Source organism: Podarcis gaigeae (genome assembly GCF_964106915.1).
Source record: "Podarcis gaigeae genome assembly, chromosome: 5".
NCBI lineage: Eukaryota > Metazoa > Chordata > Lepidosauria > Squamata > Lacertidae > Podarcis > Podarcis gaigeae.
In genome coordinates, this window is record NC_139681.1 from 57,760,524 (window position 1) to 57,787,394 (window position 26,871).

The 26,871-nt window shown below is 42.5% G+C and overlaps 1 pseudogene across 1 annotated transcript; it reads left to right on the forward strand.

The window, feature by feature from the left end:
• The first annotated feature begins 17,216 nt into the window (after positions 1-17,216).
• LOC310845203 (small ribosomal subunit protein uS9 pseudogene) lies at positions 17,217-17,715 on the forward strand (annotated as a pseudogene). The gene has a single exon. The product of its transcript is annotated as a small ribosomal subunit protein uS9 pseudogene (transcript).
• The last annotated feature ends 9,156 nt before the right edge of the window (positions 17,716-26,871 follow it).

Genomic DNA, 26,871 nt, shown 5'->3' on the forward strand with positions numbered 1-26,871 from the left:
CTTTATCTCTGTCTCTTGCTGGCACTTATTCTGTCTGGCAAATAAAATGGGGAAGGGGGAAAACACCTTTTGCAGTTGAAGCAAAGGGGCCTCATGGGTGAGGGGGGCTGAGGGGGGCTTCAATAATTCACAAGGCTGCAGCATACTGAGTGAGCAAGCTCTGGTGGGTTTTAATAAATGCAGCTATAATGTGACATCCAATTTATTATTAAACTTTAAAAAGGAGAGGAAACGGCAGAGTTTAATAAAAACGTTCAAATGCCTGATATTAGTCATGGCAAATGGATGAAGGCTGTGGATTTGGCTGAGGGTTTTAATGAATAATATCTAAGTTGGTCCCCTGATACATGCAAGGGAAAGGAAGGATATACTGGCAAGACTGTGGTGGGGGCAGGGAGGAGAGGCCTGGTCTCTTTGATACTAGCATTCTCCATAATGTGGGCTGGACAAAATAGCTGTTAGGTGGATTTATAGCTGGTTGACTGACTGAGCCCAAAGAGTGCCCATTAATGGTTCCTCATCACTGAAAAAAGTGGCACGTGAGGTGCTGCAGGGTTCTGTCCTGGGCCTGTTGTTGTTCAATGTCTTTATAAACAACTTGAATGAAGGAATTGAAGGGATGTTCATCAAATTAGCAGATGACACCAAACTGTGAGGGGTAGCTAATACAGCAGAAGACAGAATAAGGATTCCAGATGACCTTAACAGATTGGAGAACTGGGCCAAAACGAACAAAATGAATTTCAATAGAGAGAAATGTCAGGTTCTACACTTAGGCAGGGAGAACCAGCTGTACAAATATAAGATGGGGGACACCTGGCTTGTCAGTAAACACGCGAAAGGGATCTAGGGGTCTTACGAGAGCACATGTATTGACAATGTGATGCAGCAGCAAAAAAGTGGCTGCTATTGCAGTTTGCCTCAACGGAGATATAGTGTCCAGATCAAGCGAAGTCATAGTACTGCTCTACTCTGTCTTGGTCAGAACCCACCTGGAGTCCTGTCTGGGCACCAGAGTTTATGAATGATATTGACAAGCTGAAATATGTGCAGAGGAGGGCTACCAGGATGATCAAGGGTCTGGAAACCAAGCCTTATGAGGAACAGTTGAAGGAGCTGGGTATGTTAAGCCTGGAAAAGAGGAGACTGACAGAAGATATGATAGCCATCTTCAAACATCTAAGGGGATGTCACATGGAAGATGGAGCAAGTTTGTTTTCTTCCAACTCTACAATTCTATGGTCCTGTGTTTGAAACTGTTTTCCCTGCTGGCTCTTGGGCTGCTAATCCAGAATTTTACCCCTCTAGTCTTGAACTCATGACCGGATAAGCACACCACCAAGGAATTAAGCTTGAAAAGTTGTAAAATGTTGCTGTCAGTTTAATACTGTTTTGAAATCATGCCACTATACATTACATAAAACTGATGCATCATGCACAAACAACTTTTCTACATTAAAATGAATGAAAATCAGCAATGAAGTAGAGCAAAGTTAAATCCTTTTTAAGTGCTTTGAATCACTGTCAAAACCAACAGATTTAAGCACTATGTTGACTCTCCCCTTGAAAGCAATAGAGCTTCAAAATACTTGTTTTAGTCTATCTCCATCATTCTCCTAAAGAATGTGACAATAGAGTAAGCAGCCATAATTCATCTGCTCAATCTGACATGATGCTTTGCGAGATTTAGAGAACTATGATCATTCCAAAGTGAATTGGGTCTGTCACATTTTCAACCTTGCAGTCACATTCCACTTGAGGAAAACTCTACAACATGCTATCAGTCCGTTTCAAGTAATGGCTGAATAGTTGAGGCAAAATGAAGTGGATCTGACAATGGGGTTGGATACCAATGAAGAACTCATACAGAAATACCTAGAGTGAAATTGGGGTGCTCTGAGGACAAGCACCCATGGTCCTAACATGGGAAATTGAAAGGATATGCTTACTTAGATAATGCAGGGCTTATGTTGCTAGATCCTCATCTCAGAAAAAGGGCAAAACACCAGCAGCATAACACTAGGTGAAGAGATTCACACTGCAAGTGTACTTTGACCAAAATAAAAGTGGGCGTTCCTACCACATTATCCTTGCATTCATCTGCACTGCAATCTATTGCAGCTCAAGATTACAGCGGCTTCACAATCTCTGTATATTTTATAGAATCCCTTAAGGGATTGAGCGTGGTGCACTGCGCAATAGCCAGGCTCTAATCTTTCCTTAGTCATGAAGCTCACTTAAAACTTGACTACCAGTAGCCAGTCCAAACAAATGGCTTCCCGTGGTTTTTCCAAATGTTCTAGCCTGGATAGCAAGTCTCAAAGGGGAAGGGAGGTCTTAAATATGGAGCAGCCATGAAAAATGCTTCTTCTCTATGATCTAAACATGGCACATTGATAGTCTTACTGAGAGGCAATTGTAATTTTTCTTGGAGATTGGGTGATAGGACATGGAGGGAAGTGACCATCAAGCTGTTACAGTTTTTTAAAAAATAAATCAAAGCCAAATTTAATAGAACCTATATGGCGGATTCACCTTTTCTTTTCATTGATACGGTGTCCCCCCCCCCCCCCACCGTTTTCCATGGAATGATGTGTTGTTTGCAACATATGTTATTTATTTTGAGTTCTTCCAGATTCAGAATAGTTTTATATCAGCAGTTAAATAACAGGTGGTGCCCTTTAATACAAGCACTGATTAGAGCAGTCACGACACAGTTATTATACAGTAAATTACCAAATGAAATTGTAACCACAAAGATCATTATTTCTCTTCAAGACCTGTGTTACTGTCTAGGTCAAACTTGCTAAGAGAAATATGGCACAGCTGATTTTTGTCTTTCCTGGAGGGAAATGGACTCTAAGTGGTGATACAGGGCAATAAATTGTCAGTGGACAGAAAGGAGAAGCCCGTATTTGCATGTGGTTTGGCTTAGGAGTCAGCTAGGAGTACACCCATTCATAAAATCAGTAGTAGCTCTGGCTTCAGTCATTTTTGACCCTCAGCTCCAGGTTATCTCCTTGAGTAATGGGGCTGTTTTGTGGAGAAAGAGCTTATCAGAAAGCAGCTTAGCTGCTTGTTGTCTTTCCTCACATTCATTTCCACCCTAGCCATTGCTATCTGTTACTGTCCTGGTCTGTAGTTGCCTTTGCCTACAGTCTGTCACTTCGTTAAGATTAGGCATTTCTCTTGCTCCTGGCCTGCTTTGAACTGCATAGAAAAACCGCAGCTAGGTTCAAAGCAGGTGATATACTTACAAAACATGTTAGGTAGAGAGGCAATTTAAACCTGCAATTAATTTGAAAGAGTTGCATTTCATCACTTGAGCATAAAGGGGCAAAACAGAAGAGAGAGGAAAGGAGCAGCAGCATTGGTATGTTGAACCACGTCTTTTTAAATAATTATTGACAAAATGTAAGAATATAGCCAATATATTGCCTGGGATCATAGTACTTGGGAACATTTAATGGTGTGATCCTACTGATGTATCTCACTGGCAATTGAGGAATGCTGCTAATGGTACAAATGGTTCTAAGAGATAGTCAACATTCAAATGAGCTTTGTATCATTCTTAAGGAGTTTAACCAATGAGAGTTTGCTTATCCTCCCAATAAGAATGGTACAAATCTTACTCATCTTAGACATTGTCATTGCTCTATTGTGCCAATGTTTACAATTCTCTGAATGTTTAAACATGACATTTTAAATGTTGCTTTATTCTATCTGTTTTTGAAGGTTGTTAACATCTATCCCTATACTCTGCTTTTTGGAGCACTACTTCCTAATCTTAAATCTGTACAAATAAAAGAATAAAAAGCAAAAGATTTCTAACTAGGTAACTGCACTCTGAGACAGTTGCACAGCAATTAGAATATACAGACAAATATCCTAGCTAGCAGATCACTCTTGTTTTCTGCATGATAAATCATTAATTTGCCATTAAGCCAAAATTACATGGAAATTAATTTAATCAGAGTACATCTATGCAGTCCCAGTAGACAAAAGAACAACTACATCCAGTAAAACCCTGAGCCCCCTCTCCATATTCTGGTTCCCCTTACCACTTGCCTGGACTTTTTAAATCTGCCAACTGTGAAGAGGAAAACCCAGCCACTTCCTCTTGTTAACAGCTGACAAGGAACAGATCGCACACTGGGGCAAAACTGGATAGCATTGTGTGCAGTGATGGAGATGAGCAACAGGCAGGTCTGGCAGCTAAAGCAGCACTACAAGAAGAAGAAAAAGAAGAAGAAGAAGAAGAAGAAGAAGAAGAAGAAGAAGAAGAAGAAGAGGAGGAGGAGTTTGGATTTGATATCCCACCTTTCACTCCCTTTAAGGAGTCTCAAAGTGGCTAACATTCTCCTTTCCCTTCCTCCCCCACAACAAACACTCTGTGAGGTGAGTGGGGCTGAGAGACTTCAAAGAAGTGTGACTAGCCCAAGGTCACCCAGCAGCTGCATGTGGAGGAGCGGAGACGCGAACCCGGTTCCCCAGATTACGAGACTACCGCTCTTAACCACTACACCACTCCAGAACAGATCCAAATGGGGATTTGGGACATCTCTTCCTGGCAAGTGCTGCAAAGAGAGATCACAAGGTGATTGCTTCATCCCCTTCACTGCACCAACAAACCTGGCATGGATGGCCTCCCAAACCCATGTGAACTGAAGCAAGCTGAGTAAGAAGAATGCCCTGAAAGCAACAGGACAGCTCCTTAGAAATAGGCCATTCGAATGCATCAAGTGATGCTCGTAGTTAGGAAAGATCATCAAGCTCAAAAACACATACAACACAGATAATTAAGAAGAAGGTTTTGGATTTTTCAAGATTGCTGTTAGATTGCTAACAAGTAAGCTAGTAATTTCGGTGATACTTCCCATATATCAACAGACCACCCCAATCATCTTTTTTTGAATTATTCCTTTATATAGATCCTTGAGAAAAGGTGCTGGTAACGGCAACATTTTGCCTGGTCTGTTGAATCTCTTTTCTTTTACTTGTCGAAGTTTGTCTTGCTCGGTGCTTTCTTTTCCTCCTCCAGGAAGTACTCAAGGGTACGCAGAACTGGCACCTCTTTTGTTGTTAAAAATGTGGCACTTACTGTAACAGCTTCATGGTGAGTACAGCAACTATTTTTCTAGAAAAAAGCACTGCCTATAAGTCAATACATAACTCTTCCCAAAACTACCAATTTCCTCCATAAAAAGTAAATGAAAGCCAACTCAGTTCACAAGGGTGCACTCTTATGTGGGCATGAACAAAGTGTTGGGGGAATTGGGCCAGAGTTAGGACAGTTGGGATCAGAGTAAGAAGCTACATTGTCATACATTCCAAGCAATCATGCAACACGTAAAACAGCATGTGACCTCTTCATCGCCTAAAGTCTATATTAGCACAGGAGAATACATAACTAGCATTTTTTCCCCTTATTGTAAAGACTAAAGCACAGGCTGAAGGAGCATATGTCTCTCTTCTTGCCAGTTCCCTGTGTCTTTCTGGCAAAACAGATGAAATTGTGCCCCTCACACTGAGGCCTGAGGGGATAGAAATCTGACAGGCCTGAGTACTGCTGTAGAAAAGGCTCATCTTTTAAAGCAGAATCCTGTGGGAGTTGGTGGGTGGGAGAGAGAGAGAAGGCCTTCAAGGTGGGGGACACACCACTGTCCTCTCACAATGGCTATGCTGATTTAGTTTAAGTCTCCCCTGACCATGAACTTGCAAATGGTCCTTATGTTCTTCTTTAATTAAAGTTTGAAGGGTTTGGCACAAGGTAGCAGCATATGGGCCTTTCAAAAGGGGGAATTTATCTGTTTCAGACTGGACAGATTTTAGGTGGAAATGTGGTTGGTCCAGTAGCAATGAAAGAAGGACAAGAATAAATGAAGTTTGGTAATAAAGTCTCACTAGTCTTCTGAAGGTACAGGATAGGACCTACTTGTTAGGAACTCGAAAGAAATCTAGCCCTTCAGTGGACAAAGAAATACAAATATTTCTCCCATGTTTCAGAGTGAAACACTTGAATTTCAGAGATGCCCAGATTAGCAATTTGCTTGGACTCTGGTCTTCAGAGCAGAGAAACTTAGTGCTGGCAAGTTTTTGCATAATAAAACTAAATAAATCACAGTGTTTGAAAGAGAGCTCATTCACACTTCCCCTTGCCTTGTGCGTAGAAAAAGCATGGATCTGAGTGGTTTTCTGTGTTTCCCATCATCTGGCCATTATGTAGTCCTATGACATCTGGAGGGCACCATGTTGGCTACCTTGAGTTATGCCACCATTGCTCTCCTGTTTATATGCCAACAAGGCTCCCTCCCCCCATATTTCTGAAAGCCTATGGAGATTAAAGAGGAACTCCTAGTGCTCAGCGGCAGGTTCTGTGGGACTGCTGCCTCCACAGCATAAAATATCTGGTAAGTGTTGAAAATAGGTGTCCAACAGGGGGACACACTCACAGAAGCTTCTCAGCTGTTAATTCACTAATCCGGATATATTCCAGAACTAGAAGAGTTAATGTTTCTGCACAGGAGCCCCCACTCTCCAGTGCTCTCAGCTCCTCTCAAATGATGTAGCCAGGCCTGGAGTTCATGGGAGCTGTACCTGTGCTTTGTCTTCATCTGTCACCTCTACTGACAGTCAGATCCATCTTAAATTGGGAGAGAGTCGGGGTGGAGGGAAGCAATAATTAGCCTCTGTGCAGTTTGCTCTGCTGAAATACTGTAGCCCAATGATGCACAAGGAGACAGTCCTGACACTTTTATTGCTGCCCGGCTGTCCCTATTCATCCTCTGTGTAGGAGGGGATTCTTTAGAGCTGTGCTGCCTAGGATAGAGACCCAGAAAGGGCTTCAGTTTGTTAGAGAAAAGGCTGCCACTGATTCATCATCACCAGGGGATCCAGAACACGTTGCCCAAACACTCTACAATTCTGCAACAGTACAACTTAACATTCTGTGATGAGAATAATTATGTAAACAGACCTCTTTTGGCATCCCCATGCCCCTTTATTGAGAAAGCATACATTTATTTTTATTTTTGTATGAAATATTTCACTTGCAAACTCCCCCCCCCCCAAAAAAAACCCACACCACTGTGGAGATGAAGGTTGCAGAACTTGAGTTTTTTCTGGCAGGGACTGGAGTGCACAAAGAAGAAATTGGGAAAACCAAAGAGTGCATGATGGGTGAGTTTCAGAAAACAGAATGCTGTAGTCTCTTTTTCTGACCACTGGAAAGCCTGCAGAAAGGACAAGTGTAATCTTATTTACCTAGGAATAAATCCCACTACTTCTAAACCGCTTAATTAACTACTAGCTATTTTTGTCAAAAAAAACAACCACGCAGTTTTCTGGACCAGTTTTTCAGATTATATATCACGTGAAGGATCACAGAACAAGAGTTCATGCCTCTTCCCACCAAAGGTCTGAAGATTTTGAAATTCAAGGTGCTTAGATTTATAAGAATTAAATTGTTTTAGACCCACCTGCATATCAGCTCTGCCCCACTCAGCAAGCCACTTCTAGAATATACAAAGTCTCTTTTGTGTAAAATCTTTATGAACTCTACTGTCATTACTCCCCCCTGGGGTGGATAACCTTAAGCTGGGGTCTGACTGTGGCCCTCTAGGTTTCTCTAGGTCAAGAGCACTGTGTAAAATGATAATCAGGACAATAACTAAGAAGGGAAAACTAAAAAAAAAAAAGCAATTGGATTCAGAGAATAAATGAAGACAATACCATCAGCCAATATCAGTTATTCTTAAATCACCATGAGTTTGAAGTGGAATAAAAGTTGTTTTCTTTATTAGAAGTGAATTCAATAAAAATCAATAAAATGACACCATGTTTTTTTCCAAATTTGTCTGACTCCTTTGCTTTTCATAATGCTTTCATTTTATGTGCTATTTTCCCATATATATGGTTGACTAGATTTCTTGGAATCAAACTTCCGATAAACCCAAATGGGAAGCTTTCCAATATTTTGCTATTGTTAATCTAGCAGCTGTCAATTTGTGTCAAATCTTACCTGCTCAACCCTGCAGTAGTGTGAAGGAAGCTACAGGTAGGATTATGACAGATAGAAAGACAAAAGCAGAATTTGGTTCTGAATGCTAAGACTTGTTTTGTTCTGGGAAAAACCATTTGAACTTGCTTCCAGGCATCAAAACATTTTGGGCAAGCACTGTTCAACAGTCTCGTTTAGGGAACATAGAAGAAGGAACAAAATGGCAGAAGTAAAGATCTTGTAAACTCTGGTATCTTTTTGCTCTGTATATTATTTGTCTTACATGGGACCTTTGCAACAAAGATGGAAATTGAGATAATACATTCCCTATCACTCTCCTTTCCTTGAGTCAGCATAACTGAATTGTTATCTAATTAGCACTTTCTTCAAGAGTATAGTTTTGCTCAACAACAGCTATGTTTGATGTTATAAGGAGTACCTGTGCCTAATGAACAGACCTGTGTGGTCTGAAGTGTACACTGGTACCAGAAAAGATTTAATTTTTTTGCACTGTAGCCCTTTTGAAAAAGAATCTAATCGTGGTAGCTGTCCACAGTGCTGAAACATGAGACACTCTACCCCTAATGGAAGCCTTGAACGTCTCTCAACAAAAATGTTCTTCATGTAGTTTGATTAGAACACATAGTGCTAATTCATAGTTTTTGGAGAGGGTTATCATGAACAGTGCTGAGCCAAAAGAGGGAGACACATCTTGCAAACATTTCAGCACACAACAAAAACTTCTTTCCTCTTTGTGGGGGTTTTGCAGCAGAAGCCCTCTGATGCATTTTAAATGGATTTTTACATCCTAAAGTAAAGTATTGTTTTAGCCTGTTCACAGTCAGCATACTCTGCTTCTCTTAAAACTGAGAATATTCAGTGATGGTTTCCTTAATTCAGAGAAAGGGGATTTGTGCATTTGTTTGGCTAAGCATATAACCACACAACCTCTCAGGAAGGAAAATTAATTCCCAGAATTCCCCTTTCTCAAGAGCATCCTGTAAAATCTGTTTCCTGGCAACACAACATGCATTATATCGCAACATCATGAAATGTGGTGCTAAATGGATGTATCAGTAGAGGTTAAATGATTTGTAAACTGCTCAGAGACTGTATTGGAATTAAGCAGCATATAAATATATTAAATTTTAAAAATAACAATAGTGATGGAGAAACTGAGGGACCAAGGTGAGAGATGCATGAACAAATCTAATGAAAAGTTTAAGTATAAAAAGGACATCTGTGAAAGCAAGCTGTTGTACTTGCTCTTTTACAAAAGGGGTATTGTCATAGTCTATGCCTTCTTATTGCATATATCACTGTAATAGTATTCTCCCCCCCCCCTCAGTCAGGGATATTAGTTTTTTTATCCAATTTGGTAATACTGAATTTATTTTTAATGCACCCATGTCACACTATTGGGGATTCTTGCCCAAGACTATTTTAAAGCTTTGTGACAGAGACAGGAACCCAAATATTCTAGGTCCCTAGACAGCTTCTTGACTGCCCCTCATGAATAAACCTTCCTGTCTTTAAACAGGTGTGCCACAAAAGTTTCTAAGATTAGAAATCATTCTAAACCTTATGTGTTTTGTAAAGCCCCAATCTGCTGTAAATGTTAGACAAATCAAATATTTCTTTGAACTCTGCTGGCCTTTTCAATTTGGCCCTGATGCACTGAGCCCCTCTGCTAACCTATTTTTCAATGAAGTATCACTGAACAGGCCAAACTTCAGAGATATTTTGTACTATGTTGTGAAAGAAGGAAACACAGCTTGAAATTCCCTGGGGTGACAGATGGGGGCAGCAATTCTAGTTTTAAAACAAACCTGAGAACTAGTTAGCACAGTATTTGCTTTGGCAACGAAAAGTAGGTATTACCCTAAGAGACATTGATAAGTTGGATGTATTAATAACAGACATCCTTCCCCTCCCGCACAAGCATCCAGTTTCAAAACAGTAGTCATAATAAACCCTTCAAATGTTGGAAATGCACAGATGGGATTTTAATCAAGCCCAGTTTGAGCACATGGGTGCTCAAGCTAATCTAATTCCAGTCAGTTCATTAGGAAAGATATAAATCACTCAGTGATTGACAAAAGGCTGTAAGTCAAAGTGGATTCTAAGGAGCTATGTCAGCATTGGAACTTATCAGATGGGACATTGCCCAAACTTTTCAGTGCTCACTTTCTGCTGTAGAAATGTTCAGAATGATAGCTGCAAGTTTATTTTCAATTTGATTTTTAACAGATAAAATGTAACCCTCTATTTTTCTAAATGTAATTTTTCAGCATTGAGAAACTGCCTTTTTGGCATTTCCAATTAGTTAACTTTCTTCTTCTTCATTAGATTGTAAGATCTTTCAGGAAGTGAATGGCTCTCATCATATGCAGTAACATAGGTGATATTGTCATAGTGCGATCTTATCTGTGCTTACTCAGAAGTAAGGCGCTCTGAGTTCAGTGGGACTTACTTCCAGGTACATGTGTCTAGAATTGCAACCAGAAGCATTTAGGAGGTAACTTCCAAGGTCAATGGGACAACGTATGATAGAGGTCAATTTCCAGAATGGCAAAAATTTAACAGGACAATGGGATGTTTGAAAGAAAAGAACATGACTATAAAATATTATTTAATAAAACATAGAAATATGTAAGTAATAAATGTTAATCAAAACCAAATAATGGCTTCTTTCATATTTGGTGGGAATGCTCAATAATGAAACTCTTTAGGAATAAGAGGAATAAGGTAGACTTTCTGCTGGCAAAGTCCAGGTACATCACTCCAACCATCATTACTGCTCAAACCCTCATGAGCATTTTTGTCTGCAGAATCATACTGCAGAGGCATGCAGAACATTACATTACAGCCTCAATGGAGAAATATATTCACAGCCTCTCCCTTCCCCACATGAGTGGGGAGGATAAGACAGGAAAAAAGGTTGAACATCTGGATGCCAACACTCACTATTCTCACTCACTTACTCCCAAATGTATTGGACAATCCAGTTCCGTGAATACTTACTGTTACTCATTATTCTTTATCTATGTCTCACTTTGCACTCCGCAGGCCACTCTCACGGGAACAAAATTAATCTCATGCCTGGTTCTGTCCCGACCAAGAGGGAGGCCCACCCCATGACCAGCAGTAGTGAGTGGGATGCTTCTGGCTTTTCCTTCATAAATGTGTTAGCTACTTGTTCCAGACAGCCTCCCACACTCTTGCAAACTCTGTGGCACATGGTTATGCAGCAGGTGAAGATGCTCCTAATTCACTTGTACAACACTGGATTCTGCCATTTTTTATAAGAGCCTACACAAAATCAAGTCATTTACTCTCCTCCTCATCCATCCTTCCAACATACAACCAGGTTCTTCTCCTGGGTGGCCTCTGTTCCTACATCAGGCTCCACAAAGCCCCACCCCAATTCTACCAAGCTCAACCACCAGATTTGCCAGGATCCACCCCTTCAGCTGCACCTTCAGGAGACCCAGCACAGTACTTCATAGAATCATAGAACTGTAATGTTTGAAGAGACCACAAGGGTCATCGAGTCAACATGGGGCTTTTTGCTCAACATGGGGCTCAAATCCATCACCCTGAGATTAAGAGTCTCATGCTCTACTGACGGAGCTATGCATTTCCTTACCAAATAATCTACCATGGTGCCCATATAGCTAAGAATTATTGTTCATGATCTGTAATTTTTGTTCTTATCAAAAATTCCATCTTCCAATTTTCTCTCGCGATCCCCCAACTTTTCACTATAAAGTCATCTCCTGGCAAACAGTTCCTTCCTTTGTGTTCGTCCCATTTCTTGCATACAAACATTATATATATATTTTAAAAATCCTTAGACAGCTTTTCTTTATTTCACTTCTTAAAAAAAACCCAGCCTCACCAGCCCTTATCTTGGCTGTGTGTCCGTGAGCACACACACTCTCTCACTCTTTTATGGTGGCTCAAAGGGTGGAGCTCTCTGAGGCAGACCAAGAGGAAGCATCAGGCAACCCCACTATTTGAATGGGAATGGCAGGAGCTCTTTGATGGGAGTAATCTATCTCCATCACTGTAATGACCATTCCCATTAATCGGCCATAAACTAATAAAGTAAGCACTTTCCCCTCTGCACCCCCCACCCTTCCAAACTTCATTAAGTCTTTAGTACATTAATATGTCTTACTTAGTGTCTGTTAAGCCTCTTTTTCTCTGCGTACCTGATGAAACACCTCCCGTGGGACAGCTGAAGCCTTGACAGCTCAGGCCTCAAGTTAGAAGCCATCACTAGGCCTTGTTGTTACGGCAACACCACCCTTGCTACATGCACAGCGGGTTGGGGAGGAGGGATCATGATGAAGGGAAGGGGGAGAACAGTAAAAGAGCTGCTACACCTCCAAATTAAATTTGCGATGCCAGGCATCAGATGGGCCCACAGCCAGAGATTAATTCGCCTGATCAAGTTATAAAGAGTGCTGAGGCTGGTAATCAATCTTGTAGCTGTCAGGGAGATAGGCAGTGGTATTAACCTGGCAGGACTCACGAAAATGCAGGCCTCTTTCATTCCTTTCACAATGACTATTATTTCCCTGGCCTGTTTTGTCTGGTTGCGCTGGTGGTGTCAGGGTGAGATGGTGTGGGATTGATGGCTGTCCTCCCTCCCTCCCTCTGTCCAATAAATAATTTTGCATTATTTAGATTTCGGTTCCAATTTAACTTGACTACTGGCTTCCACTCAAACATTTGCCTAGGAGTCAGGAAGGTGATGGTGGTGAAGCAGGGAATGGACATCAGGGCCTAATTTTTTCCCATGATTGTGAACAGGCAATCTTTTGGTGGGGGGGGGGGTTAAGGAACAATCACTTCATGTTAATTTGCTGCCCCATTAGTATGCTTTTAATTCTCAGGATCTTGGGGGTGATGACAGAGTAGCAAAGGGTGGCCTTTTTCTACCCTTTCAATGGGTGATGTGTGACCTGTGATTGTAAATATACAACAAGAGCATGGTATTCCAGGTTAATTAAAGGTAAAGGTAAAGGTAAAGGTACCCCTGCCCGTACGGGCCAGTCTTGACAGACTCTGGGGTTGTGCGCCCATCTCACTTAAGAGGCCAGGGGCCAGCGCTGTCCGGAGACACTTCCGGGTCACGTGGCCAGCGTGACATCGCTGCTCTGGCGAGCCAGAGCCGCACACGGAAACGCCGTTTACCTTCCCGCTGGTAAGTGGTCCCTATTTATCTACTTGCACCCAGAGGTGCTTTCGAACTGCTAGGTTGGCAGGCGCTGGGACCGAGCAACGGGAGCGCACCCCGCCGCAGGGATTCGAACCGCCGACCTTTCGATCGGCAAGTCCTAGGCACAGAGGCTTTTACCCACAGCGCCACCTGCGTCCCTTCCAGGTTAATTACTCTGGTGTAAATGTGTGATTAATCCAGTGACAATGGTTTATTGCCAAAGCCTAGGTATGGATTGTTGTGATGATACAAAGGTTAATTAGGAATTAGAAATAATTAATGAGGTGGTGCTGACTCAGGCAGAGATATTGAACTGGAGTTAGCGATGGGACTGAGCAGCGGTGATAACTGTTAGCTATACATCTAGATTAGCTAAGGCTCTGAACATTGTAGAACCTCCCTTCCTGATCATCACTTTACATCCTTTCCTACCTTTCTTAATGCCATCTGCTTCTCACCTTAGATAGTGAGCCTGAGTAAAAGCAAGAGTACACATTATGCTGAGTTTTAGGAAACATTCCCCTACTTGAAAAAGAAATTAGAGGAGGAGGAGTGATGGAGAGAGGTGTTTAACCTCAGGATGCTTTTCCTCTCAAAATTGTTCCCAGCTGCCTTCCTTCCTTACAAGTTCTTGTATCTTTTCCTCTGCAGAGATAAAAGCAGTTTGAGGTGACCTTAGAAGGAAAAACAGTTAGCAGGGAGGAAAAGTTAATCACCTTTTTCCACATGGGGGAAATGATACATTGAATTTTGTGCTATATGTTGTGCAGGTGTGTGGCCTTCCATATGTTGAGGGACCCCAATTCATTTCAGCCAGCATGGGATTGTGGGAGTTGCAGTCCAACAACATCTGGAAAGCCACAGGTTCCCCACTTTGGCTGTTGAGTTTTCTCCTTGTCCTTGCAAGCAAGAATCAGATTCATTTTCTAGTGGTAAGGTTGTGAAACCCTAATTCAGCTGCAAATACCATTATCTGTTTTGACTGCCATTATTTCAGCTGGTCTGATGTCACAGAGGGCTCTGCCATAAGCATTTTAATGAAATCTTGAAGATGCATTTAAGCAGAAACAAGTATTCATGTTGCTTATAGTTTGCATGATTATAAATAGAAGTAATAAACTGTCCAGTTTTCCAAAAGTTTTTAGATAGAATGCTGTTATTCTAAGCCTAGTAGAAATCATTGCAAATTTAGTGTCCGTCTTTCCAACTGCTGCTCTCCTTCTACACACACTTCTGCTGCTCACAAACAGCAAGAAATGAAGGAAAGACAGGGGGTCTGAAGCTATAGATACAACAAGCAGGGGGAGTGAGGACTGCAATTAAATGTATGTGTAAACCTCTATAGATGCATCCCAATAGCACTTGAAAACAGAAGGTTCAGATATTCACTTATAGCTTTAAAGCAACAAATGTACAAATGGTGTACAGAGAGCAATTTTGAGTTTCTCACAGCTCTTCTCATAATACAGTTGCTAATTCTGCAATGGGGACATTTGTCCAACACGCTTCTTTGGGCATGGGATTTCCAAACCTCTCCATACAAATCAATGGGTTGAATACTACTTCAACAACTTTTTGAGGGTAGCTCTTCATTCCCTAGGGAGAGCATTTTATTCAGGAGCTGTAAGAGGGGAAGGGACACACTTATGGCCACAATTTACCTTGAAAGAGATCTTCATTTTCTGTATGGTTCCAGTTAACAGGAGGTTGATGTTTCTGGCAAATACAGATTTTTTTTTTGCAACTATTAGGGTCAGGATGCTAACTGCTCTTTCAAGGTCACATATGACAGGAGCTTGTACCAGGGTCATGAATAGCTCATGAGAGGTGTATTTTATATGAAAGTCACGCCAGCTGTTCTAATACCATGAATCACAGAAGTAAGCCATGTAAAATGTCCAGACTAGTCCCATCATCATTACACCCTTAACATGGGTCTCAAGGTGATTTACAAGCAGACAAGAAAAAAATGTCAATAGTTGTTGAAACAGTGCAGAAATAGGTTAAAAACAATACACAATAAACAGATACGATTTGTCTGGGGATAATGTCTCCAACTGTTTCTAGAAAGTACAAATAGTGGTTGTCCCTCATCTTTCAACAGCATTGTTGTTCCACAAATCGGGGCAGCCACACTGAAAGCCCTGCTCCAATTTGTCGTGGAGAGAGCTTCTGATATTTAGGGACTTCAAGAAAAAATTATTCTGCAGAGCACAGACCTACTGGGTACATAAGGCCATGTCAAGCTTTTTTCTAGCTCAATGTTTTTTGTTTCAAGTGGAGTCTTCCATAACAGGCATACTCTGTATGTGGGAGATGCCAAATCCTCTGGGAATTTCAGTGGGGGTGGAGGATGTGTGGGAGAGAGTAGCCACAGTTCCAAAGCTATGTCAAGTCTTTTAAAAGCTTCCCGTTTCCTACTTCCTTTCCCTTAAACCACATCTTATGAGCAGTCAGTCATGATATTACATCTTTTACACAAGCAGCTAAGTGAGATAAATGCTAGGATATGGGAACTTCCTGTTGAAGACTATAGCATGTGGGAAGCTTGCAAAGGTATCTGGCTGTTTGTTGTTGCAAACATAACAGTAGACTAGATGAACCTTGCCCTTGCTCCATCAAGCCACAATCTTATGCCATGGCCCATTTTCTGTGATATTGTGGAAGGGCCCTTTAGGAACACAGGAGGTTGTCTTATACTGAGTCAGACCATTGGTCCATCCAGCACAGAATTGTCTATGCCATCTTTCAGTTGCTGTCCAGAGATGCTGGGAACTGAACACAAGAACTTCTGCATGCAAAGCAGATGATCCGCTACTGAGCTGCAGCCTTCCCTATGCTTCATTCAGTGGCTTAGCACATGAGAACAATGATAAAAACACAGGTGCTCCTTATACACCTTTTCCATTTGAAACACTGGCTGAGTGGGTATATTCTTTATTTAAAATATTTATTATCTGTTCTTCACTGCACAGCAATTTCAGAGTGGTTCACCACTAAAGCAATTTCAGATTCAAACTAAGGCCACATCCACATTGTATACTTAAAATGATATTAGACCACTTTAACAGCCATGGTTCCCACCTCCCAGAGACTCTTGGGAGTTGTAGTTTGTTAAGAGTGTTGTTAAGAGTGTTGAGCATTGTTAGGAGGCCCCTATTCGCCTCACAGAACTACAATTTCCAGAGTTCCAGATTGATTGTTAAACCACTCTGGAGGGAATAGATGAAACCCTTAACTGTTAAAATGGTTTAATAGTGCTTTATTCTACAAATATGGCCAAAGCAAGTACACGGGTAATCTGGTCACAGTCTCCTACGCTATGCTGAGCTGTATTGTACTTCTGTTTAAATTCCAGCAATTATTTCAAAGTGCTTATTATCTCTAAATTTGCATCTATCAATATAAATCAGCATGGGTACATTTTATACAAATTTGTGTCCTTTCTGGGGTGTGATGTACAAGTGCCCCCTCCCTGGCACAGCTTATCTGTCTTGTCCAGAAGCCATAGGGGCACCCAGTGTCACCTACGCCTCTCTCAATATCTCAGCTGCTGTCAAAAGGCTCTGCATACACAGTGCCAGTGAGTCACCCTGGCAGGTGCAGCTTGTATGGGAGCCAGGAAGCTCTTTGGCTTTGATTGGCACTAGATGGCAACCATGTTAAATTTGTGCAATGCCCACGAGCATCTGATACAGCTATACTGGTGGGCACTTTGGGCAGCACAGTGGGAAATCTAACAGGGTGGCTGCTCAGTTTATGTGTGGCCTAGCGCTACATCTGGGAAGTGTTCTGGGTTTGATCTAATAAGGTCTCCTAAAACAAAATAAAACGATACTGCTCTTATGCAGCCTAGCAATGGAGAAATAATATGGCCACAATCACAACTTGAGCAAGGGAGGCAGGAATGAGCCTAACTTGTACTTGGCCTATAAAAACAACTACCAGAGTTTTTCTCTTCTGCTCTGACTCTTCTGCTCTCACTAAGCAACCCCTCCAGAGCGTGCAGGTCTTTGGCAGGAAGAAAACTGCTACTGCAGTTGCTCACTGCAAAAGAGGAAATGGCCTCATTAAGGTGAATGGAAGGCCTCTGGAAATGATAGAACCCAGAACTCTGCAGTACAAACTGCTTGAACCAGTTCTCCTTTTGGGCTAGGAGCGCTTTGCAGGAGTCGACATCAGAGTCCGTGTGAAGGGTGGAGGTCACGTAGCACAAATATGCACAATTCGGCAGTCTATTTCCAAAGCGCTGGTGGCTTATTACCAGAAATATGTTGAAGCAGCTTCCAATAAGGAGATAAAGGATATCCTTATCCAGTACGATAAGACCCTTTTGGTTGCTGATCCTCGTCGTTGTGAATCCAAGAAGTTTGGGGGCCCTGGTGCTCGTGCTCGTTACCAGAAGTCTTATCGTTAAAAGAAAACTATGCATTTGTTCAGTCTTTTAAATAAAGATGGAGAAAACTGAAAACAACAACAACAACAACTACCAGAGAGGAAAGGATACATCACTATCTATGAGTAATCTATTAACCACCACTAGAGGGGGCTTATGTGCTGTAACTGCTCTCTGAGCTCCCCCCCCCCCTTTAGTGGGCAGGGAGAGGAATGGGTGGTTATTGCTTTTAAACAGAGCCTAGGGCTTGCCGATCAGAAGGTGGGTGGTTCAAATCCCTGCAACGGGGTGAGTTCCCATTGCTCGGTCCCTGCTCCTGCCAACCTAGCAGTTTGAAAGCACGTCAAAGTGCAAGTAGATAAATAGGTACTGCTTCGGCGGGAAGGTAAATGGCCTTTCTGGTTTGCCAGAAGTGGCTTAGTCATGCTAGCCACATGACCCAGAAGCTGTACGCCAGCTCCCTCAGCCAGTAAAGCGAGATGAGTGCCACAACCCCAGAGTCATCCACGACTGGACCTAACGGTTAGGGGACCCTTTACCTTTGATCTAAAATAACCACCATGGTTCTGTAATCACAATCAGCAGCATTAATTACAATACTGTTCCATAAGCATACAATGAAAAGGATGGGGAAAGCCTTATCACTCTTAAACCGCCCTAATGGGAAGTATGGCAGGGTGGTTAACTGTTCAGTCTAACTAAAGCAACTTAAGGAATCTTGAGCTTACTGTACTCTGAGGCTCAAAGAGCGTAAGTGTCAGGACTGCCGCTAGGTCCCAGCTCACAGAGGACCAACGCCCAGTGGATGTTATATACAAAAGTCTTTATTAAAGTTTAGTTTCCATTTCCAAGCTCTGGGCGCGCAGACCCACGTCTGACGCTAGACCGGCTAAGTCCCCTCTGACTCACTGCTCCACCCACACCAGTTTAAGATTCTAGCCCGGCTCCACCTCCTACGCTGTTCTTTCCTTCGCTGGGTCCTTCTGCCCTCTGGGGTTCCCTCCTTCCTGGACTCCTCTGACGCTGAGCCTCCTGAGTCTTGCCCCTCCCTCCAGCGGGCTTTAGGACCTGGCTCCCTTTCCGGGCTCCCTGCTGTGCCGCGCTCCTGTACATTTGAACTTGGCGCGCGCGCCCAGCTGGTGACTTTCCTTCTGACCGTTTCCCCACTTCCTGATGTGGGCGTTGCCAAACCTGACTCCTCTCCTCCCTCTGGTGGTGAGGACACTGGTCCCGACTCCTGGGACTCCCCCTCCCCACTGCGCTCTGGTGGAGAAGCTGGTCCTGATTTCCAACTGCTGCTCAGGGACTCCCCGCTAGCCCCTTCCTCCTGAGGCTTCCCCCCTGGAGCCCCCTTCGCTCTGGCCACCGGCGCTCCCTTCTGTGAGTCCTCCGATTCGCTAGAGAGGCTTGTGGAATAACTCTGGCCACTGTCACTGCCTGCGCCCCCCTCGTACTCCTCCTCCTCACTCTCCATTTGCTCCCCCTCCTGTGTCTCTCCTTCTGAACCCCTGACAGTAAGGAAATTATCTAGGTTTACCCAGAACTATAGAACATGGAAATGAATTATCTCCTGATTTCTAGTCCAAGCCATATCATCATCAGGATAGGCTAATGAGGCCATGGAGATAATTCTCAGCCAAAGAACACAGGAGAAGTCAACTGCTTCTTCCCATCTATCAGTTAAATCCAATCTCTGATTAATAGCTGAACTTTTCTTCTTAACTACTCTGCAACTCATCAGACACCTGTTTTCCCCACATTGGCTGTATCTAGTACGCTACCACCATCCTCCAAAGCCAAAGGCTGCCATGGAATGTTGAGGCCAGCCGTGCTCCATCTCAAAGTGCCAAATGTGTACTGCTTGGACATGCTCCAGTGTATTTTGGAGCAGATCGTTGCCAGCGCATTTGCTGATTAATTCCTACCCTCCTCTCAGTCCAGGATAGGCCCCATCTATCTTAGAAATGTCCAATTGGGTATATATAGCAGAAGTAAAATATTTTTCCTTGTATCTTCTCCCCCTTTCAAAGACCCGAGGATTTGTGTTTGTGTGTGTTGTGTTGGATATGATTATCAGAGAGGAAGATGCTGAGGCAATAATAAAATGAGCAGAAGCAGCTCTGTTGTGACAGGCCATTACATGCACCAAGCTGTGGAAAGGTTTGGTGATCCTACAACTTCCAGATTCCATGCATCTGACAAAGTAGCCTGTTGCCTATGGAAGTTTGTTGTGAAATGTATTTGTTAGCTTTTTTAAATGGTCAAAGCCTGGTGTGTGAGGGTGTGTGTGTTCAAATCAAACCTTCACATTTGTGTGGTTGAAGCTGGATCATTGCTAGTTAGCCATTTCTTTTGTCCAACAGAAGACACAAAGACAAAGACAAAGACAAAGACACACACACACACACACACACACACACACACACAGCAAAGAAAATCAGAGGACAGCTTTGCCTGTTGCCTGCCTGTCTGCCAGGACTGTGTTTTGGTTTTCTTAGGACTTATCCAACTTTTAAGTAATTCCAATCACCTTACTGCGAAAAACCGTTCAGCACTATTTTAAATACCTTTGCATCACCTCTGCATATGTCAGCTAAGTTGCAGGGCAAATGGACCCTTGCTGCATGACTCACAAGGTAATCTCTCTCACTAAGGACCAGGAAAAAAATGCTCTGTAAACATAATTGTGGGAAGAAGAGGGAAGAAGCTACATTCGGAGGTCAAGGGTTAATGCTGATAGAGCTACTAGTACAAGCAACTAAGAAAACAAGGATTTCAGCCGTTGATAAAAGAAACCACCAGGGAGCTGATCACAGCAAGGCAGGGAAAAGGGAGTCCCAGGAAGAGAGAGTGGCTGTCCACATTGATCTGTCCAGCCTGGGCCGTTCACCTAATGCCCGGTAGACTTACAAAGAATGTGTTATCAGTGGTTGCCACTTTTATTTCTGACAGAGGCTCTGGACCTTTAAAAGAGCTGCATGGCAAGCAGAAATTCAACAGGTGTAACTGCTCCCATAACTGTGTCTGTCTTAAACTTGACAGACAGATGCCAACAACAATGTGCTTCCAATAGATATTTTGCTACAGCAACAAGTGGCGGTAGAAATCATCCTCACATCTGTTTGTCATTCGGATCAGTTTCCTCCACTTTGTGTTGTGCCATCCCGGTTCTTGTAGGAAAGTCCATGTGGCTGTAGAACCTTCCATTGTTTCTGAATCCTTAAACACTTGCACATATTAAATTTCTCCTTAACACTGCTTAGTAGCACTTTGCTATGAATCAGAGCATTCCTGCCTGGTGTTAAGAATGTAGCTCTAGGAGAAAACACACGAGGTAGGAAAAGTCACAGCATGTCAGCACCAAACAGGTAGGAAGTGGGCAAACAATGGAACACATCCAGCTTCCCCACTTGCCACAGATGCCATTATTAATCCTGGGGAGGGCTGAGCAGAAGCCTCCAAACGTAACAACCTGCCAATTATTCAGCCTGCAAGTCTGATGAGGCATGGGGTGCGGGGACAGGGTACAATCTTGCAAGGACCTTGAAGGCTTTGCAATGGAATTCAAAGTGATTTGCGAGTACAGGAGTCAGTGCCTGGACAAGCACCACTCAATACATTCCAAGGCATTAGCTAACCAAACCAGGACCAAACGCTTTACCCACTCACCCACAATCTGTATCTAGCTTGCATTAACATGGCATATCCTACTGCTTGGGGATATATATGTTATAGGGAAAGGACAGGATGGAGGGGGCTAACTTGTTTTGCTGTTAGCAGGCTAATAGGGTTCCTTAATAGGGTTTGAAGGAGCTACGCTGGATAAACAAAACAAACAAGGAATTAAGGGGATGAGTAACTGCCCTGCTGTCTACAGCTCCTAATCCCTCCTGGGTTGGTCATGGGAGCCTGAGGTTACAGGCTTTGCTACATTTACCTGGGACAGCAAATGAATCCATAGAGTTTGGGTGTGAGGTCTGTGCAGTTTGCCAGCAACTCTTATGGTATCAAGCTCCATTGGGCATTCTGCTTGGGTTCTGAAAGTCTATGTAGAAAAAGCAGCTGCGGGTGTTTCTTTGTTTCCCTCTAATGTGGGAATACAAGCTCTCAACAACAGCGGGGGGTGGGACTTAGAAAAGGGAGGACATGAGTGAATGCATATCTACACTTTTTGTTTTGCTTTGTTTAAGACAGTTTGCTATATTAGTTAGAGTTTTGAGCTAGGACTGGGAAAATCAAATATTTGGTTCACAGACTAGGTCTGGCCTGCATGCACTGGGACTTTTCCGAACATGCCAGATCTGCTGAAGTCATTCCCTGTCTTCAGTACCATTCCATCCTGAAACATACCTGATGCCTCATCTTGTCAGATGGTAGAAAACTAACTACATTTCTCATTGCATAGTCACTTCCGAATCCTCTCTGCGTCAGCAGTATCCTTCTACATGAATGAGAAGGCTACTTCATGCAGAAAGCTATCAATGTCTCATAATCATGGTAGCTGTATTTTACCACTATGATCAGAGGTGGCATCTCTCTCAACTCAAGTCCCTGGGGAACAACTGCAGATTTTGCACTGTATCTACTTGCAATCATATAACTATATATGAAGTCTCCCAGAGCTATCATGTCCTAAGTATGCTTTTCAGGCTGCAACCCTGTGTTCACTTATCTGGGAGTAAACCCCACTGAAGTCAGGTAGACATTTGTAGATTTATGCTGTAAGATAGAGGTTTTCAACCTTTTTGAGTCCACGGCGCCCTTGACCAACTACATTCTTTCTGCGGCACCTCTGTGGGGCTCAGGAGCCCAGTTATGTCACCCCTTGCCTGCAGAGCTGGCAGCCTGTCATCCTTTTTCAAACACCCTCCCTTGTGGAGTGCATAGCTGTCAACTTTTCCCTTTTCTTGTGAGGAATCCTATTCGGAATAAGGGAATTTCCCTTAAAAAAGGGAAACGTTGACAGCTATGGAGTGTTCCTTCAGCTTCCTCTCCTCTTCCCTCTCCTTGGGAGTCCTCTGGGCTGTTCAATAAAAATTGAGTTGCTCACATTTTCTTGGAAAGGTCATGTTGTGCTTCCAAATGTAGCATGTAAAACATTATCTTGGCATCAAACAGAATGATGAGGAAAACTTTATCAGCACAGTTCCTTTTTGTCATACACCTGCTAAAGGTTTAAGAAGTCTGCTTTTGGGCAGGATGAGTTAATCTATCTACATAGAACAGAGTATTCAAGAAAGCAGTGGTTCTAGAGACCAGGGTGCAAAGTGTCCTTTCTCCAAAGGTACCCATTATCAGACTCTACTTCATAGTGTACACAACATGAAGCTAGTGTGCACCCTATCAGGATCTCATTATGGTCTTCCTGTGTGGAGTTTATATACATGCAGTGGTATGTGACTGGGTGCTGAGTTTCACCATATCCCAGTAGTGAGGAACATGTGGCTCTCTAGCTGTTGTTGGATGCCCAATGGTCAAAGGTGATGGGAACTGGAGGGGACACATCCAGTGCCCTATCATGGCAACATTGATGATGAGGGCTGGCTACTTTTCTTCTTTTAATCTCTCTTTCCACTGAAGTCCTTGGAAGGGAAATTTTTTTTGCACCAGGTCTGAGGCTGGTGTAAAGTTATGCAATCACTTGGGGTCTAGGGTTTGGCATAAGTGTGCCCCTATCCTGCCCATGTCCTTCTCCTCCTGGTTCAGCTGTTCCACCACCATATATTTGCTGGTGAAATGGCTTCTCCAGCCTTGTGTTCTACTGCCAGCATAAATAAGTTGCCATCAGCATATCTGGCGTTGTGTCTATGGTTTCTGTTAAATCCTAAAGCATGTCAGCCAGAGTAATTTCAACACAGTATTTAATTGCATGTTAGTACAATTAAAATCTTCTGACTTTAAGGTGAGATTTCTTTTCTACTTTTCTACTTTAATGCTTTCAAAGCCAAGTAAGAACAAATGTTCTCATTAAAAATACAAAAAGGCCTTGATAACTCTGTAAATGTGAAATAATAATGAAATGAATTAATTGCAGTTGCTACTGATCAAATATAACCTATCAAAGTAAAGGAATACAAACTAAGACTGCAAACCTTACCCCCTTTACCTGGGAATAACCCCCAATGAATTAAACATGACTTACTTCTGGGCAGGCATGGTTAGGATTGCACTGTTAAATATTTATCAAGAAGCAGCCATTTGTAGAAGTTATTTGCAAATTGCAAGAAGCCTATTCATCCTACCCCATTTGTGAATAATGATGATGATAAATAATAAAATATAAAAGTGATTGTTGGAGGGAGAGAGCATTTCTTTAACCTGGAAACCTAACTGCTGTTCTAAAATAAGAAGGACAACATGGCCCAGCTGTTCCTAGCATGCACAATGCGGTGTTTGTGAGAATAGTTCAGTGGTCCTTTGCTCCTTTGGCTTTTAGATGTCTCCATATGGAGATTGATTTCTATTTGTTGCCTCCCTTCAGCTCCAACAGTGCAGGGTTTGAGTTCTATGGAAACTTGGGCACTTTGCTGACGTTGGGGGTGTTTCTGTGGAATGAAGAGGGCTTGGGATACAACTTGGTTCCACTTGGTATATGGCCATCTCTCTCCTTCTCCCACTCACACATACAGCTTCTTTTTCTAAAAGGAAGGGAGTTGATATTTAATTTTCCCTCCTACTGTTTCCTGTTATTCAAATAAATTCATCTTCTACCCCAGTTAACCAGATGTTTTATGCCATTGTTCTCCTGACAGTGTGTCTTTTCTGCCCCTTAGTCCATGAACATCTTTCCCTGGTGAATCAATGACTATTCTTTCCTCTAGCATCTAGGCAATCCAATCTGGGCACCCCCAATTTCAATTTACCTTGGACAACCTCAATCATCAAAAGCCAAATACTGAAGCATCACTTGTCCTATCCCAGCAAGGATGGGGAACCTGTGGCCCTCCAGATGTTGCTGGACTCCAACTCCCACCGCCCCTGAGTATTGGCATGATGGGAACTGAAGCCCACAACATCTGGAGGGCCACAGGTTTCCCATCTGTGCAACCCATTCTGAGCAAGACCATTTAAGAGCTTGTAGCTGTGCATCTGGCTCCTGTGTGCAGTGGAAGCAGAATTGCAATAGATCTTCTTTGCTTGTAAAATTACTCATGCTAATTGTAGTCTCTGATTTATTGTTTCCTTAGTCTTTCTTGTACATAAATAATCCACGACATTAGGGAGAATAAGTTGGAGCAGAGCAAATGAATGGAATGAAAAGTTCCATTTTTCTTACTGTTGCTCTTGGATTATTTATTTCATTTATGCCTATGAGGCACCTCAAACCAATTTACAATGCAAGGAAAACAGATACAAAACAGTTGCATTTATAAAATCAATTTCAAATCCAATACAGATGCCAGCTGGGATAATAATCTGCACACAGAAGGTTTGTTGAATGAGGGACGTTTTCAACAAGCACCTAAAAGGCAACAGAGATGATGCCTTCACTATTTTGCTCTGGGTGCAAATGTGGGGGTCCACTTCCCAGTGACAGCAGAAGCTTGGTCAGGAAAGAAGGGGTTTGTCACCACCCCAAGAGCCATGAGTTCAGCTGCATTAGCACATCTTCATTGCAATCCATGGTATTTTGTTTCTTGCTCTTATTGTCACTGTAACAGCATGCTTTGCCACCGTAACAATTTGGTTGTTAACTGACCAGAAAAAATGTCACTCACGCTATTCATTCTTGTGCCTTTAGCTAAAGCTTGATATGCAGGAACCAGCAAATTAAGCTTTCTGTGGCTTGGAGCTTAATGCATTTTAAAAGCAAACACTTGGCTATACTGCTGTTTATAATATAACACCCATCACAATGCTGCATTTGGACCAATTGAAATTTCTGAACTACAGTATCTTAATGAGCCGCTCCACACATACTGCATTACAATAGTTCAGTTGTATGCTCAACTTTACTCTTCACTGAAACAGATGCAAAAGTAGCTGGGGCAACCCAGCCAGATGGGCAGGGTATTTATTTATTTATTTAATTTATTTATTTATTTATTATTGTTATTGTTATTGTTTTGTTATTGTTATTGTTATTATATCAGCTGTCTAGGGGCACAAAGCCTTAAAACAGCAGAATAGCCAAGTGTTTATTATTTTAAGAGCATCTCAACCATATAGAATAAAAAAGAAAAGATGAGCCTTATTTCAGACCAACTATCTCATTGTTTATATCTTTGCTTATAGTTTCCCTTTCATACTCTACCTTTTCTATTGTTTTTTTTCTGTTCCTGAGCTAGTTGGTTGAGCATAAGCATGGGGCTCCGTTATCAGAAGGATGCCTGGAAAGAAATACCATGATGCCATCCTAAATTGCCAGGCTCTGAGCTAAGGAGTTCTTCCATCTCTTCAGACTCACCTGGCCAGATTAGTTTTGTGGCTGTGTATTTCTGGACAGGCTCTGTCTACATCCTTTCTTCAGGGATGTGTCCATCACTGCTGGGCCCCTTTCTCCCTCCCTAAAGAGTTGTTTTCCTTTGAGCCCCAATTAAGCTCAGACTCATACCAAAACAAACAAGTTACAGGTCTCTGAGGTGCATGCCAGGCTCAGACTGCCTGGTGCCTTGGCCAGTCCGGCCTCAGGGGGTGATAAAAGAGTTTGAGAAGCTCCTGACAAAGGAAGCTGGAGCTGCAAGCATATCACAAAGTTTCTCTTGACAATTAATCACAAGGGAACACGAAGCATCAATTCACTGAGAGAGGCAGGACTTTTTCCAAGCGGATTTCCTTTTGGTCATGAAAATGTCCTTAACTTCTTCCATCCTATATGCAATTTCTCAGAAAATTGGTGGGGTGGGCGTTGGAGAAATTTTGCCCCAGCTCTGTCAAATTCCAGCCTTTCAAGGCAACTGGCATAATCACACAGAACATTTTTTTTTAAAAAAAAAACTTGGGATAGTGGAAAGGCTGAACAAATGAGAACCACAAGGGACTTCATCCTCACTCTGAAGTATCAAAAGTTGATCATCAGCCATGACAAATGGAACACAGCACACAAACACACAAAATATCATATTTTAGTGGATAGACTTAGGTTTGTGGAGAACTTCCGCTGGCACTTGTAGCCCTTTGGGTCAATATATTATCTGAATACGAACTGTAAAAAAAAAAAAAGTTAATTAGTCTGCTATTTATTTGTTGGTGTGTGTGATTCCTTGGGTTTGAGAATTAAATAGAACAGAACCACACTGAAAACTT